The following is a 13419-nucleotide window of genomic DNA, read 5'->3' as shown; positions in this document are numbered from 1 at the left end:
ACAGCTTTATTGAGGTATGGAATTCAGATCAAGGTCAGAGTATCCAAGATTAGGCTTTATAAAGGGAGAGACGGATAATTTCTTGTATCTTACAGATGCCATTCGTGTATATACAGCCCAGTATAAAGTTTATCCTTCTCCAGAAATGTGATTTTTTTTTTTTTCTAGGAGATTTCTTTAATGGTTGTCAATTTGAATTTCAGTAAATCTCTTTTCAGTGGATTTGCTGTCTAAGCTTTTTTTCCTTACTCTGCATTTATAAAGAGGATTGTCACTGTCCAAATGTAGAAACTTGCACTTACTTGTAAAAAATAGTAGCATGGTTCCCCTTTTAATCAAGAATATTCGGAATTTTACTTATCACCTCCAGTATGCTGACAGTCTTTCTTTGCTAAAAAATTTTAGGTTGTCTACAAACCTAAAATCGTACTTTTTTATTAGTCAAGGTTACTGAGTATATGTAATAGCACCAAACCCAAGAGACTTCCAGTGCCATGCAGCTCTGTCTGAACTGGCAGTCAACCTTTAATAATTAGAGGACAGTTTTTCAGCTTTTTGTACCCTCCATAGAGCAGTTACACCCTCTAAAACACCCAGCTAATGCTTTCATATCTTGCCACTAAGGATGTTATATAGGAAACACAAAATCTTCATTAAAGTCAAGATACAACATCAACCGCTTTTTCCCTAAGGACTTTTTGTGTATCTTGAAAGGAAAATAGATTGGTCTGAAAGAGGTTTTTTTCTGGATAGGTTCATGTTAGCTCCTAAACTCTTTATTTCCTAGTTATCTGCCAATTGTTTACTCTATGCTAGCTTTTTTTTTTTTTTTTTTAAATCAGCTGGAGATTAAGATGCATGATGATAATTCCTTAGTGCTGTGCTTAGCTCTTTTTAAAAGATAGAATGCTTTTTTGGGGTTTTGTCTTTTTTGTTTGTTTGGTGGTGGTTGTTGTTTTTTTTTCCAGCTACTGGGGCTGCAGGTATCCATTCTACAGAAAAATCACCAGCTGTTTGGAAGTTATTTCAACCACTTGTCTATATGAAGGTAGCTAAACAATATAAAGTTAGAAGAACACTTTTAATACCTCCCACCACTGTCTTTCTGTTTTCAGCTTCTGGTTTTAGTTACCTCTTGCATTAGCTAGGTTGGCCTTTCTGCTCTGTGCAATTTTTATTAGTGTATCTATCTGGCCCAGGCTAATTATTTTAGTGAAGGCTGAGGCAAAAAAGACATTAAGCATCATGACCACTTGGCATTGTCTGTTGACAACTCCCACTTTCTGTTGAAGCAGGATGAAAACTTTCCTGGTTTTTTTCACTTGCTATTAATGAACCTTACAGTTGCCAAGATAACATTTTTGTGGCTGTGGCTAGTTTTCCCTTACGTTATATATCAGCTTTTCTGATTTTCCTTTTCTGATTCAGTTTTCCTTGTCAAATTGTAGAAACCAAAGGCATTGGTCTAGCAACACATATTAATTCATTTTTAACTTCAATACATTTAATCAAAGGTATGTGTTAAATTATTTTTGAAAAAGAAACATTTGCAGAATTACAAAACAGATATTGGTGCTTCTTGGGACATCTCTAGTATGTGATCTGAGAAAAGTGCAAGGGCATCTATGACTTTTAAACCTACTCCATTTAAGGAGGAGAAAGTATATTTTAGTTTGTTATTTTGAGTGGCTGAGATTTTGAGTCTGTCTGTAATCATTATTCTCTGCCTAAAGCATTCAATAAACACTTTTCTAACTGAATAAATATGAAAGGCATCATCATGCAAATTCATCTCTTCCTCTTCTAATCCCAAATTACAATATGGTGCTTTCAAGCTCTGCATTTAGATTTCTTCACCTCCTGCTCTTCTCCTTCACAATCCCTTCTTTAATTAGACTACATTTTTAAAAACAGAAAAGAAATTAAAAGTAAATGACATGTGAAAATGTTGTTTTGTTACATTAACTTCACAGATGGTGAAGGCCTGTTTCACTGAATATGAGTATAAACAATAATCCTGTTCTCTTCCTTCTGCTAAATAAGACCTATCCTGATGGAAGGCAGTCACATTGATATAAATATTTACAGCACACGGACAAACAGGCCCCTACATTGGAACAAAGTGGTTATTTTTTCCTCCTTGATCATCTTAAATATTGATTATTGGTTATTGCATGGGCCATGGCATTCATGGGGTTTTGTTCCCTGATCTGTTGCTAACCTGCACATTTTTCCAGCACAAGTCATCCAGCATCTTTAGGTCTCAGTTTATTCATTAAGTAAATGGGGATAAAACTCAGCTATTAGGGAAATGTGAAATTCTCGGGAAAACCTAACTGGCATGGTGCTATAAAGTTGTGTTGTTCAGAACAATTTTTCAGACGAAGTACAGGATAATTTATTAAGCAACAGTTTATCCCTCTTGTAAAATATATAAATTAGAGATTTGCTCAGCTGTAGAGCACAGCAAAAGTTTCCAGTCTCTTCCATAGTCCCAAGCCTTGAATGAAAGAAACTTTCTTCATTTTCTTCATTATATTTTTCCACTCAGAAGATCAGATATTTCCTTAATGCTGCAGGGGGGGTGTGTGTGCAAATCAGATGTCTGGCTTGATCCTACTTGCACTGACAGCAAAGCAAAACCGTCCCTTCCCTTTGCCATACGTGCATACACAGATCTGCTCCCCAGAAATCCTTGGCAAGCTCAACCAGCCACATAGAATAAGTAATGTAAAATAAATTTCTGTAACGACTTACACTAAACTTGCATAAATTATGAAGGCCTTCAGCCAGAAGAAAAAGAAATACAGGAAGAAATAACACAGAATAAGGAAGGAGGGGAAAGGAAAGAAGCTCAGGCTGTTTAAAGGATTTTAGCCTCTCAGTGATCTTCTTGTTACCAAGCACCCCAAATTTAGACATTTCTTCACAAAAGTATTTGGAGGGGCAATCAAAACAAAAGTGGTCTTGGAGCATGACAAATACACTGCTGAACCCACCATTTCTTGAAGTATAAAGATATTTTCACTTTCTTTTGAAATGTGTGTTCACATTATTTACAGAAAACATCGGATTCCCGTATTCATCCTAAGCGGGGCTCAGCTCCCTCTGTGTCCTTCTGGGACTCCAACCCAGACTACTCATCTTTCAGGCAGCTCCTCAAATATTCACTGTGGGTCCATACACCAACACCTTGGGAATCTGCCAGACAAGGGACATCCCAGTTTCATTGCCTGATGGCTTTTACACTTCAGATAGGAATTGATTACCTGCTCAGGTCTTGGTACTATAGGTGTAGCCATGAACACTCATCTCAAGACTCAAGGAGGACATCCCCAAGTGACCAGAGATACCTCCTGGAGGCCCTATTCAGTTGCCTGAGGGATATGAGACATCTTTATCTTGCTCATCAGCTGCTTTTATTTTAAGCTTCTCTGAACTGATCAGGTGGTTTGTTTTGGGCCTCATTCTGGAGGATTTAACTTTTCCCATCTGCTGTGGGAACTGTATGTACCTAACATGCCTTGCTTCTGGGATCTATTTTGCAGACCATCCTTCTGAAATTTATGTGCAGCAGCATCAGTCTTACAGCATCTGAGATTTTTATTGAACAATTTCTTAATGTCTCCATTTCAGTCCCCTGATAGCAAAAGACTGGGAGAATAAGTCTTCCTGTTTAAACATTGATGTCCCAGGATAGGGATGGTACCATGCTTTATGGGTTCTCAGAAGTCAGCATAACCATGTCCTTAAAACAGAATGGTAAAAAAGTATGTCATGAAGACAACTGATTTTAATTAAGAGTACAGTCTTAGCTGTACAGAAACATTGCCCAAAGCAATTTCAATTTCACCAAATGATTTGCTTATAAATGAAAAGGTAATAACTTTTTCTTTTGTTTTGCCTCTGTTTAAAATAAAGCAACCACAATAAAATAATAAAAACAAAATATAAATTTCAAAATAAATTTTAATTTTACTTAAAGAGGCACTGTGTCAATTGTCCAATTCAGAATGATCTCATGTTTTGCTTTAAACATTTTTTATATAGTTCAAAATGAAAACTGGGTACTTGATTTTTAGAATGAAGGACCTTCATCATTCTGATAGGACTGAATTCATTTTCAGCAGTGCTAGCAAGCCTAAGGAATCCCCGATTCACCTACACGTCGTAGATCCAACTGCAATACAAAAAAACCCTCACACAACTATTCATGCCATATGCAGAGGGAAAAATCTAGAATAGGGATGTGAGGCCTATTTTGAGCGCGTGTGTCATTCTCCCATTTCACAGTGAAATCCCCCTGTCAGTGTCAGATGCAGTCATGCAGGATGTGCTGGGGATGGAGAGCTGTGATAGCTGCAGTTGGAAATAGATCCACGAAGCCACGGCACATTGTGGCAAAGAATACGGGACATTATGAATGGATTTGGATAAAACCCAGCCCCACTTCTGTTGGATAAAATGTGAGAAAACATACGTCCTCCAACTCCAGACTAACGCAAGTTTCATTTTGCACAGCGCGTACTGCCATGGGCGAGAATGATATTAATGATGTGGAAAAAGACCAGCCTGTCATTTCTGCTGGAAATGATAAGAGAAAACAATTCCCTGTAACAGCTGCAAAAACACTGCTGGAACAACTTGAGGAAAAACAAGATTAAAGACTGGTTTGTCAGTCTGGTGTCCTCCACTACTGGGACCGATAATTTACAACAGTACTCCATGGCTATGCGAGGAGAAATAATGTCAGTTCAAATCCCATTCAACCCTCTGAAGGTTTTTGCTCTTAAGAGATCAGGGTTAAGCTATGAGTTATTATTTCACAGGGCTGGTTTTAGTTGTAAGCAAACAGCTTCGTAGTGGGGAGCATGTATCTATCAGCTTTGGATGCGCCAGTGCCTTAGAAAACATGGCTGGATGCTGGTGCCACTGTTGGAGAACAGGTATGTGGGGAACGAGCGACTGTGGGTAGACAGCCCCTACGGAAATTACCCTCCACATTTTTTAGGGTACTCCCATCAGTTATCCACCTTTGTCTTGACTTATAGTGAGAACAGTCCTGGGAATGCCAATATTCAGCATTGTCCACAGTGCTAAGAAACTTTGCATTGAGCATTTTTCTTCAGATCTTGCTTCTCAACCTTTTCCTAATGGGAAGTAACATTTTTATACGTGAAAAACAAAGCTCATGAAATCATGACCTTAGCCAAGAAACAAGGTAGACCTGAAGACGGGCAGGATACTATCAGAGGTGCCTCTCAGATGATTACTGCAATGACTCTTTCACAGACTAGTTTCTTATGGATAGGAGCATTTCATATGCTGGTTGTATTAAAAAGAGAGTTTCCATCGTGACAGCAAAAGGACAGCAAAAATTGAACACCGATAAAAAGTGAAGTAGGGATAAAAGTAGGCTGACTTTTAGGAAAAAGTAAGAAGTAACATGGAGCCCAATTATTTCCAAATATTAGTCGGCTTCCTATTGAGGACGTTTAGAAGAAGAGTTCATGAAACATGACAAGAACTCAGCAGAGGTCCTGATGGGGTCAAGGAATGGTATTTTTCAGCTGCAACATATTCAAGCACATACCGTAAAGGATTCTGACAAAAACTCAGAGAAGTCAGGAATGTTTCAAAAGTTCATCTTTTAACCCTACTAAATAAGAAGTTGTTTTCCTCCTCTATCTTTCTCTCTCTTCCCTCCCCTTAGCACAATACCTTTGCACAAGACTGCTTTCATTATATTCCTCACTTCATTCAGGAACCATCAAGACCTGATTTCTGTTGAAATCAATGGAAAAAAAGAATTAATTGACTTCAGGATCTTAATCACTGCCTGTTGGATCAAAACAGCCAGCTGTATCAGTCCCTGAGTGGAGACAATTGCAGTAAATTGGTAGCACATGGTGCTCATGCAGAACTCGGCAGAGAAGTGCCGAAACTTCTGTAAGCAGTTCATCACTGAGAAATCACAGATGAACCAGCTCAAAACAGTCTCCTAGAATTTTGAAATGCTTTCCTTCTCTTTAAGGCTGTATCTTGCTCATGTTGAGCTTTGGCTGGAGAAATGCAAAAGGGGGATTTGTGTGAGGGTTGATCTGAAGGACATGCCGAAAGACCCTATTGGCCTAATTCTGGAACACAAGATAGGACCCAGATGAGACTGTAAAGCTTCAGTCTTAGGCGTGAAGTTAAATGTGATAAAATGTGTACAGCCCCCCAACCTCATTACTTCCTCCACATGTTTTTCTTAGGTGTCCCACCTACCTACCTGAAACTGCTGCAGGCCTCTGTCTTGACATTCATTTGGGTAACAAAAGGCTGAGAACAGAAATAGGAGGGCTGCTTCAACACTGAGAAAATACGCGAGGCAGGTGAAGATAATGAACTGACTTCTATATCAAATAGTGTTTCATCTTTCTGATGTTGCTAAGATAGAAGAGGTGGAAATAACGTACTAAAAATCAAAATAATTTTCTGATAAACACAAAGATTTAATGAAAATTGAGTAATAAATAAGATTTATACAGAGACCTGGAATAAGTCACTGAGTTGTAAAAATTTAACAAGGAAAATATTATCAAGTACTGTAAAAATGACAAAGAAATCCTCGTTAACAAAATTATTAATATTTCAGGAAATGGAACTCCACAGTTACCAAAGTGACTTAAAAAGACTATATAATCACTAGTAGCTTAGTGGAGGAAAAGTTAGGAAACTACCACATTATTAACAACACTTGCATTTAAATGAAATGTTGTTTGTCTATTAAAGAACCTTTTCCAACTCCATGGTTATTTTTTTCCTTGCATAACTCCTTTGGGAAGAGACTGTCATCTTAGATAATTAGATAGTAACCGACACTTAGGTATAAAAGATATTTCATGACATTTTATGAGGCATGTCTCAGATTTCCACAGGAATTTAATAACCAAGTACCTTAAACTAAACTGCAATAAAAAGCAATGTGCATGTTGTGTCTACGACTAGCAATTAAACTTGAGGTCAAGTTCACCTGACAGATTTTTGCAGGTGGGGAATGAAAAAGAAAAACAGCATATAAAAGCTCAGCTGCAGTATGGACTTTCTGCCATAAAGATGGTGCACCTGCCAATTTTAGTATGACAGGTCTTGATTTTTTTGACTAAAATTTGAAGACCACTAGAGTCTAATTGACCAGAAATGAAAGGCAGGCTCTTGTGGCTGAATCTATATATTAAACTGAGTTAAAAACTCCAGAACAGATTTTGATTGAAGAAAGAGTAAGTTTCTATGCCCAGGCCATAGATGATGGGAAGTTGTCATTTTTTTGGATCAACAAGGTTTAATGTTCTTGCCCCAAATTATCACTCCTTCAGCTTATATAATAGTCTTTAACTGCTGCAGGAGCAATTCTGGGAAACATCCACACTAATGGTGAGGCTTCCATACGTACACACCATCTGAAAACACTCCTTTTTTTTCCCAGCAGGCCTACTTATAGACAAGTGGCATTTTAGCTGTCTTTTCTAACAGCCTTTTTGTGTCAAACTTTTCAGAAGCATCACATTTTCCATTTATTGGTCTAAAAAAAGAAAATAAAAGTAGTTTTGCGGAGCTCAGGGAAGAAGAAATCAATGTGTTGTAGATTCCTGGATTTAGTTATTTTAGCTAGCTTAGGGAAGGAGTGAAACGGTATAATCTAAGCTCTGTAGTGAATGAATGCGGGACACTCATTCACAAATACACAACCAAAGCACGTTTTTGCCCATTTTCGCAAAGTCATTGAGACTCTCCAAGCATGATTATTTAAGATATTATCTCAAATACATTCAGACAGTAATAAATCAGTGTGAAAAAGAAAGATGGCTTCTTACTGTTTCTCGCATGGGGAAAATCCACCAGACTGGTTTCCTTATTAGTGTACAGGGAATTTCATGTTCATAACTCACAACTGTGAACTTCCCCTCCATATAATTGAAGAAATAAGCTTATAAATCTTTACATTGATTATAGCTTGTGGCTACAAAGAAAAAAAGTGGGGAGTGCTGTTATAATAACTGTATCAGAATTTCACATGATGGATAGGACTTAGCTCTATCATTTCTAATATATACTAGGTTGAAGCGTTCTTTGTTGGACAACTGACTTTCTAAAATTGCTTTAGGTCAAGTAATGTAGCATGTCACTATATTTACAGAGGTAGTTTTTGCAGGAACTGCTAATGAAAGGGGACTCTCCCCTTCTCAGTAATTCTCACTGAAGGTAGTTGGAATTAGGACAATGTGTCAGACCGATAGTATTAAAAGTTCCCAATTTCCAGTTAATCAGAATTTTATACAGACTGTCCTTGAGTCAAAGACTACATAGAAATCTGCCTGAACTTTTCAGCCAGCTCTGCAAAAATTCTACAATCCATTTCTGAGTGGATGGAATGATGAGTATTTCTGATACGCTAATACAGAGAGCACCTTATAAAACCTCAATATCCCATTTTATATGCTAATCTTTCTTGATTAGAAATTCTTACCCCTGGCTGGCTGTAGCAACTATTTGAGGGGCGTTTTAAAGATCAACTCTGCTAAAGCGTAGTGACAGATCATAAACATTCAAGAGGGAAGAGCCGCCTTAAATCATAGTTTGTCCCTCTGCCCATGATAGGAGATACTGGTAGGACAACCTCAAAAAAGGCAAAAGCCCAGGGAAAGGATACAGATGTCTCAGCAAGCATTGACATGCTCACTAACGGAGGGCAAATGTACCGCGTGCAAGGTGGAGAGTCCCCAGATGGTATTTTCTCAGACACCAGAAACAGTATCTGCCTTAGCTTGAGACCTGACCCACTCAGGAGATGCCTTAAAGAGCAGATAAAAGACATACAAAGTGAAATCCTTCTGCTTGAACCTGAACACAATGAAGCCAAAAATCTACACCTAGAAAGAAACCAAGGAGATGTGGCGTTAAAACTCTGGCTAGGTGTTTCTACCCAAGAGAAAAGATTTGGCTCCTGTTTTGAGGATATTTCATCCACAGACTGCTTCATCTTCCCACGAGATTTCCACGAATCAAAAGATGACCTTTTAACTTTTTTTTTTTCCCTCCTTTTTCATAGAACAGGTGTTTGCACGTATTTTGCGGCTACTGACATTTTCAGGAGCATTTTAGAAATGCAAATCTATCCATTTTGGGTAGAATTTTTTCCATGTTTTTTCAAACATGCCAAAAACATTGGGGAGGAATGGTATCAGTGTTTCAAAAGTGTACCAGATCAGCTTTTGTAGGAAAAAGAAAATAAACAAGAAGTATTATTTCTTTCTATTGAAAAAAAAAAAAAAAAAAGAAGCTATTGACATGAAAAAAATGAGGGGTTTATTTCTGTCATCACGTGTTAGCTCCTTCTCTGTGATCTGTCTTCTCATGGGTTGAATTAATTATTTCTTTTTTTCCCACCTGCAGATCTTTTCTGCAGTCTTTTGGGACCTTCTGGCATTAGAAGGGCTTCAAAGAGGCAGCCGCTTCTTAGCAGTTTATCTGCTCCCCTTAGTATTTAAACATTAAGGAAGACAGTGGATGTAAGAAGTTGCAGCTGAGTTTATTTTATCTTAATGATGCAGCCTGAAGCCTCAGGCCCATAGAGCATGTACCCCTGAGGCTGATGGTAAACACTGTGCAGAAGCCTATTGTTTGCTAAATGTATCCATCAAAAGATTATTGCGCTTGGCCAAGTTGCTTCACTTTCTCTTTGCTGAATGTATAAGTCCAGGAATCCTCTGCTCCACTCGTTGACTTTGGATTCAACAGAAAGGCATTTTGTGTTTAGTTAAGCAAACATTCATGTAATTGCTGGATTAGCTCTGGAGGGGGATGTTGCTCAGACGTATGAGCGACACTCTGGAGAAGTGACATTTGTTACTAGACAAGTTTCCATTGCTGATATTGTATTTTATTTTATTTTTCAGCAGTCATTACTCACTTTCCCACTGATGTTCCATAGCCTGCTAAAACATGCATGCCATCCAAAGAGAGGTCCGAGCCATTGCATTCTGTAACCTAATACAATTCACTCTTAGGTCATACCGTGCTGAGAGAAAAAAATCAATACCTTACCCACTTGACCTGCAGCAGAACAGAGACAAATTTCTTTTCCCTATCCATTGTTCTCTATAGAGATCCTTATTGATCTGAGTTCTCAGTGTCAGTCCACGTCTTTCAAATGCCTCGTTCAGAAGCTGTGTTTTCCAAAAAGTCCTTTCTGTGATAACCCACCATAATGTTAACAAAAAAATGTATATGGAAGAAAAAGCTGTCTTGAAATCAGGTCACAGTGCTGGGTTTGGGATCTTTGGGTTGAACTGAAACCATTACCATAGCGTTCCTCTGGGTGTATCCGCGCCATGCAATAACCAGTACAGAGATAATGAGGACGGTGAGAGCGTGGCCATGCCAGTGAGGCAGTCTGCCTCAGCTGATTTACCTGCTTTCCCTTAAGGAGCTTCTCACACTGTGTATAGTGTAATAAACTTGCTTCTGCAGCTCAAGTTAATGTAGGCAGGCTGACAAGTATTTCTGTATCCACTGCTCTCAAATGAAGAGGTAGGAAGGAATCTGTACTCTGGCAGAGAAATTCCCTGCTTTTACCTTTCCACTTACGGTTTCCTGTCTCTTACCCTCTCACTCACCCACCAAAAATCCTCTCTGGATTGCCGCTGCTAGCCAGCGAGGTTAATGCTGGCACACACTTTCCAGAGAGGGATGAGAAGCCATTTGATGGGGCAGGTATTACTTTTATTTCCTGATCTCCCTTCCCCTAATCTGTGCAATAATTTGGAGAGTGGATTTGAGGTGGACTTGATGAACTGCAGTGTCTGCAGCAACCACATTTCCACACTTCCAGAAGAAACAGGTCTTAGGCATATTTTGAAGAGCAGAACAGAGGAAAGCAGTTCCTTGGGGGATTTTTGTGGAGGTGTGTAGGGGCTGGAGGTAGGGAACAGATGGCTGATGAACCTGGAGGTGAGGCTATTTGGGATAGAAAGGACCAGACATGCAAAAAGTGTTGTGGTGCTTGGAGCTGCTCTGGAAACCAGAGGCTGGACTGCTACATTTTGCCAAGGCAGCTTGAATATTGTGAAAATAGCATAGTCCAAATAACAAGATGTGTACATAGCCTTTACTCATTCTGCTTTGATTACTTCCCCAAATTCCAGTCTTTGTTGGTTGATCAGCAAATACAAAGCGGAAGAGGACCCCAGAGGCACACCAATACAGAGATTGGTTCACTTCAAAAATTGGGACATACAAAGGGTTGGTTTACTGTCATAGATAAAGCTAGACTTGCATGAAAACATGTAGCTGTTCACCTATTAGATGAAGTTAAACCCAGGTATTCTGTTTTGTTTTGTTTTGTTTCTGTGGTGAATAAAATCACAGAATCACAGAATAGCTTGGGTTGAGTGAGACCTCTGCGGGACAAGAGGTCCATCCCCTGCTCCTCTTTTTAAAGCTAAGCAAACCATATTCTTTCTGCCTCTGTTTGTACTTTCTATGTTCTACCACCTTGACCTCATCCCAGTGGCCTCCACTGGTCTCACTCCGGTACGACAGTGTCTTCCTTGCATTGGAGAGCCCCAAACTGGGCACAGCACTCCAGATGCAGTCTCACGAATGCCAAAGAGAAGGCAAATCATCACAGAAAACACTGGCTTAAAATTATATGGGAGCAAGACAAGTAAGAGTGTGCTTTGTTAACATTCATTATATCCTCTGTCTAAACCACTTTCTCTACAGATTGATGCCATCAAGAGTATTAATACATTTAAAACTGTTAGGGCCAATACGCTTCAGCTCTTGTTTAATGAATAAATGAGAAACAGCAGTTTGTAACGTCAATCCATCACCCAAAGTACGCAGTTAATGTGAAGAGCAGCATTAACACAAGTACAGCTTCTGCTAAAGTAAACAAATGCTCGAGCCCAAAGTATGCACAGTGTGGAAAGAAGGCACCTTCTGTGCATACCCGGCCTTGATAATCGAGGGACTGAATGATGTTAAATTAGTCTCGTAGGTAACACACATGTTCTGCTTTAGCCCCAGTGATAATACTTTGATTTTCTGTATGGAGATCCCCCAAATCCTTTAGAACGATTGATAAATGAATTTTCAAATGGGTAAGTCAGAAACAATAGTATTTGGATTTTATAGACAGAGATACTAAAGCACAAAGGCATTAAATGTCAGCCAAGGTTTAGGGACAAGCTGCAAATAGATGACAAATGCCCCAACACCAGGATCAGGGGTTTTGTCCCAGCATAATTTTAACTGCTGGATGCCTTTATGTACAGAATGATATGATGGTTTCTTTTGATGACAAAATCTGTTAAATGAAATGCTTGTGGGTAAATATTGAGGATTTTTATTGACTTCTCAGGCAAGACTTTTTAAACATTTTTCTAACTTATGTCTGCACAAAAGGTTTTTCCTTATTCAGTACATAAAATATTTGTGCATTATTCTGCGCATTTTTTTTTGTTCTTAATTAACCATTCTTGGGACTGGGTTTTCTAGATTTCAGCTAACGCTTTCAAAGTGAAATGCCTGAAATTGGTTAATGAGGTCCATATTGAAGCAGATAATTTATCATCAAAATTCAAAAATGTTGGCTTTAGGTACCATATAAACCAGCTTCCAAGTTTCCAATTTATAGACATCCTTCCAACTCAAATTCTCCTTGGTTATCAGGGACTAAGAGTAAAAGCTTGGCTTTCAAATTTCCAATATTATATTATTCCCTTCGAAGTCTGTGGAAACTCCAAATGCTTTGAAAATATTAAAGTGAAAACAATCATCATGATCCACATAAGACAAAGTGTGTACTATTTTTTTTCTGAAATATTTGTGAATATTAACAAGTCATTGATTTGTAAACTCAATCAAGAGATGCATGAATGCTCATCTGTAGTGCTTTTCATTCTTATTTTTCTTTCTTTGGTTGATATTAGTAATATGAAGTACATTATACAGTAATATAATGTAGGTTCCCCCTATAGATGATGGAAAGGAGTAGGCATTTCTAATGGTGACCATGCCAACTGCTTTGGGATGAGACGACCATCTCCCTATCAGTAGGTGCCTATCCATCTCCAGTGACCTTATAAATGGTTATCCAGATAATTATCTGAATCTGCAATACAGTTTTGGTGTTGAATTTTATCAAAACTGAAAGCTCTTAAAAAAAAAAAAATTAAAAAACAATGTGTTGACATATATTTCCCATAAGTGTCTGTATGCACAATCTTGTACCAGCTACTGTGTCTCAGCACTGGGAAAATGCTTAGAAGAGTTTCTGGTGTCCACTTTGACACTAAAGTCTGTAATAAAACTTTCAGTGGTCTTTGGTTAGCCAGGGGTAGCTTAGTCCCACGTACTCATGCTTTCACA

The sequence above is a fragment of the Balearica regulorum genome, chromosome 4, assembly GCF_011004875.1.
Source record: "Balearica regulorum gibbericeps isolate bBalReg1 chromosome 4, bBalReg1.pri, whole genome shotgun sequence".
In the NCBI taxonomy this organism is placed as follows: domain Eukaryota; kingdom Metazoa; phylum Chordata; class Aves; order Gruiformes; family Gruidae; genus Balearica; species Balearica regulorum.
The sequence above is the reverse complement of the archived record's forward strand: the minus strand, read 5'-3'. Positions refer to the sequence as shown.